Genomic DNA, 5,007 nt, shown 5'->3' with positions numbered 1-5,007 from the left:
TATTTCCTCTGACTTCTTACTGCTATTCTGCAGTTTTGGATTAAAAAAAAATGTGTAATAATTTTGGACATTTAACAGAAAGCACCTAATAGTCCTTCCTCTCTGTTCTGTCTGGATGCATACTTCTTGGCCATAGCTGTCAGTCAATCGTCCTCTGGGTAGCCATGACATATTATAGGAGATAAAATCTTTCCATGAACCTGGCATAGGACTTTTTTAGGCATACCAGGGTATCCGAGTGGTTACATAGTTTATCAAAAGCTTGCATGAAGAGATCTCTGATATGTTACAATATACAGTAACAGTATCATCTTTCAAAAAAAGATCCACCTTTGGTCATCAGAGGCCATCTTTGAGCTAATGGCAAATGACTGTGCTTGATGTTGGTAGTCTGCAGCAAGTAAGAGGGTGCATTTGCTCAGACTTCTCTCCCCACTCTGATTGTACATTGTAACTTTGTAGGAAGTCAAAAGGTGAAACGCAGCGCCAGGGGGCTGATCTGTGTCAGTCAACAAGTGTGTACGGAGCCCACAATATAAACGCTGGTGCTTAGGCATCAGGACTTTCATGACCGTCAGATTTAAGTGTAGCACCCATGGAGTCAACAGCCCCTTTAAGCCACCCAACAGAGTGTTTTTTTTCTTGCCACAACTTGTTTCTCCCATCGCCGGCTTGATGGACAGAACAGGGAGAGAGAGACTGCAAGGAGGACTACTAATTTGGGTAAGTTTCCAAGATACTAAGATGGTTCATTCTCTTGATGCAACCCAATACAACCATCAGCTCCTTTGGTGGTAGCGCTACCAGTGGGGGTTCGTCCAGGATTCCTTCTGACCATATCAAAGTGTGATGACCTCAGCATCAACCCAGTCACTGTTCTCAGGTGATGTGAAGAATGGAATGGACAACCAGAGTTAAAGTGACATTAAACCCTCAGATTTTTTAACATAAAACAATACTGTAATGTGCGCCTTACTGTAATCCATGCAAGTTTCCCTTCTCTTTGCTGCTCTTCCTTTTAAATCTGTATCTGTTCTCATGCTCTGCAGAACTTCTGTTTTGCAGCAGACTGCCTTGTCTCAGGAATGAATACATGGTGTCTGTGTATAAGTTTGTATAGGCTTGTAACCTGAGCCAGCACTACAGGAAGAGGCCCTGAGCTGAAAAGGGAAGTTCTCCCCCAGCATGAGAAGACATGAGGATTTAAAAGGAAGAGCAGCAAAGAGAAGGGAAACTACCATGGATTACAGTAAGGCGCACATTACAGTATTGTTTTATGTTAAAAAATCTGAGGGTTTAATGTCACTTTAAGTGTGATAGACATTCATGGCAATGGGTGGACCGAATTTCCGTTTCTGAATTTCGGATCCGGTCTGAATTTCGTTCAAAAACTAAACTGAATCGGACGGACATGTGACTTTTCTGACCAATTGGATGTGTTTTTGCGGTTTAATGCATTCGCGTGGGTCTGAACATGACTTTTCGTTACAGCAACATGGGAGCCATATACAGTATAATACTAAAGCTGAGGATCCCAGACCCAAATGGCATTCAGGATCCGAATTTCCGACTGCGATTTGGAAATTCGGATCCCGAATGCCATTCGGGTCTAGGAGCCTCAGCTTTAATATACAGTATGTATATAGCTACCAGACCCTAATGCAATTTGGACATTTGGAACCCGAGTTGGGGTCTAGGAGATTCGGCTTTAGTATTAATATCTCTATATGGTTTTCTGTGGTATTCGCAACGAATATTCGTAAACTCATCCGAAACGAATGAAATGCCGATTTGGTCCGAATCCAAAACCAGAACCGAATTGAATTTCGGATCTGAATCCCAAAATAACGAAATATCCGAACTGAACCAAATTTTTCTGCAGCTTACACGTCTAAAATGGATGCTGACAATTTGTACCTGAGCCTTTTGTCTTTACCTGTACCTGCTTATGATTTGTTTGCTGGACCATGCTTGTGTTTTTGATCATTTTTGTACTTAGACTTTTAAATTTTTCCACTTTTTGGATTCATTTGTTATCCCTCTTTTCAATAAAAATGTATGATTGAAAAGAAAAAAAGAAGTAAATGGACCCTGACACATTACTGAGCAAATATGTATTTAATGTAACGAAAAAAATACATTAGGCGCTGGGACCGCTTTAAGAAAAAGGTTTTCAATAATTGTATTAGATGTAGCGATGTCTGTGATACAGTCTACCTAGATAAAATGATGGCTTAAAATATATTTTGACAGCTAGAGTATATATTTACTATTAAAATATGTCTGCCGTGCTTCATAAGAAAGCATTGTCTGGGAAAAGCTTTTAAACTGATATTTGAAGAGAAGAAAACAAGTACCACAAAGAATACAGATCGTGAGAGAACATGTAAACACGCCAGTGAGGCAACTTGGTGGCTCTGATTGAATGCACCAATGTCTACCCAGCTATGGTGGAGAAACTTCATCACACATTGAAAACTCAATACATGCAGTAGTTACAATTGTTCTACCCAACTCAATATATAGATACAAGTGATCTACCCAACTCAATATATAGATACAATTGTTCTACCTAACTCAATATATAGATACAAGTGATCTACCCAACTCAATATATAGATAGAATTGTTCTACCAGACTCAATATATAGATACAAGTGATCTACCCAACTCAATATATAGATAGAATTGTTCTACCAGACTCAATATATAGATACAAGTGTTCTACCTAACTCAATATATAGATACAAGTGATCTACCCAACTCAATATATAGATACAAGTGTTCTACCAGACTCAATGTATAGATACAAGTGTTCTACCCAACTAAATATATAGATACAAGTGTTCTACCCAACTCAATATATAGATACAAGTGTTCTACCAGACTCAATGTATAGATACAAGTGTTCTACCAGACTCAATATATAGATACAAGTGTTCTACCAGACTCAATATATAGATACAAGTGTTCTACCCAACTCAATATATAGATACAAGTGTTCTACCAGACTCAATATATAGATACAAGTGTTCTACCCAACTCAATATATAGATACAAGTGTTCTACCCAACTCAATATATAGATAGAATTGTTCTACCAGACTCAATATATAGATACAAGTGTTCTACCAGACTCAATGTATAGATATATAGATACAAGTGTTCTACGCAACTCAATATATAGATACAAGTGTTCTACCCAACTCAATATATAGATACAAGTGTTCTACCCAACTAAATATATAGATACTGTACAAGTGTTCTACCCAACTAAATATATAGATACAAGTGTTCTACGCAACTCAATATATAGATACAAGTGTTCTACCCAACTCAATATATAGATACAAGTGTTCTACCCAACTAAATATATAGATACAAGTGATCTACCTAACTCATTATATAGATACAATTGTTCTACCTAACTCAATATATAGATACAAGTGTTCTACCAGACTCAGTATATAGATACAAGTGTTCTACCCAACTCAATATATAGATACAAGTGTTCTACTAGACTCAATATATAGATAGAATTATGCTTATTCGAGTCACTGGTGAGTGTACATTTTGAGGTAATTTTGCTCTTATTACTTTAAAAAAAATATTTGCTTAGGCAAAAAAATATTCTTAACAGCACAAAAAAATCATAAAAATTAAAGATAAACAAAGCCAACCCTGACTGTAAAGTTAACACTAACCCTTAACGTAACTGTAACTCTTCCTTTAATTTCCTTTAGATCGCAGTGTGTGTGTGTGTGTCTATGTACACTATATTGCCAAAAGTATTGGGCTCCTCCCCCTCCAAATCATTGGATTCAGGTGTTCTGTGACATTTCCTGGCTACTAAATATTCCCCGGTCACCTGTTACTGGGATTATAACAAAGTGGAAGCAACTGGGAACAATAGCAACTCAGCCAGGAAGTGGTAGGCCACGTCACATGACAGAGCGTGGTCAGCGCATGCTGAAGCGCACAGTGCGGGATGGCCCCTTCCTGGCCCAACATGACTGCGCACCAGTGCACAAAGCAAGGTCCATAAAGACATGGATGGGGGAGTTTGGGGTGGAGGAACTTGACTGGCCGCACAGAGTCCTGACCTCAACCCCATAGAACACCTTTGGGATGAATTAGAGCGGAGACTGCGAGCCCCTCCTCCAACATCAGTTCCTGACCTCACAAATGGTCCAACATTCCCATAGACACACTCCTAAACCTTGTGGACGCCTTCCCAGAAGAGTTGAAGCTGTTATAGCGGCAAAGGGCGGAGCCAACCCAATACTGAACCCTACGGACTAAGACTGGGATGCCATTAGAGTTCATGTGCGTGTAAAGGCGTCCCAATACTTTTGGCAATATAGTGTATGTTGTAGCCAACAACCCCAATGGGCTAATGAACATATAATGTATATATGAATATACTTGTAAGTATGCAGCGGGGCCTTTTGATCTCACAATACACAGACAGGAAACCCGCCCCGAGAAATGTAATGCAGCCATCACTGGAGTGCATGTAGACATAGTGCCGCAAGAAAACAGCAGCCCTCATATGTAACAAAGTTTGGAAAAAGGTGAAAAAGAGGATTTTAAAACAACAAAAAAGAGGCAATGATTTATGGTATATAGTAAACGGAGTTTATGTTGGAGTTTACTTCGGCTTTAAGAACTGTGTTATATATATTGTTTTTCTCCAGGAACACAGAACTGAGAGATCCCTTATCAATTCTGTCAGTTATTTAGGGAAGCTGGTGCCACGAGGTGGCCACAAATGTCACCGGGGATCATATCAGATACAAGTCAGGACGGTTTATTCCCTGCGGTGTTGCACAACAGTCACGTAAGTGGGAAGCTCGATAAGTCCCAAGGTGTGAAAAGTTAAAACTGTCCTCCAACAGTCTCACCCAGAGCAGATTATCACGGCCATCTTTTTTATTTTCTGGAAGAGCAAGATAGATAGTAGCGAAGGTGCTGGGCCGGGGCTGGGCGGAGGGAAGAGGGGGTTGAGA

The sequence above is a fragment of the Nanorana parkeri genome, unplaced genomic scaffold, assembly GCF_000935625.1.
Source record: "Nanorana parkeri isolate BGI_ZX_2015 unplaced genomic scaffold, ASM93562v1 scaffold1798, whole genome shotgun sequence".
NCBI classification, from domain to species: Eukaryota; Metazoa; Chordata; class Amphibia; order Anura; family Dicroglossidae; genus Nanorana; species Nanorana parkeri.
This window is presented reverse-complemented; position numbering follows the sequence as displayed.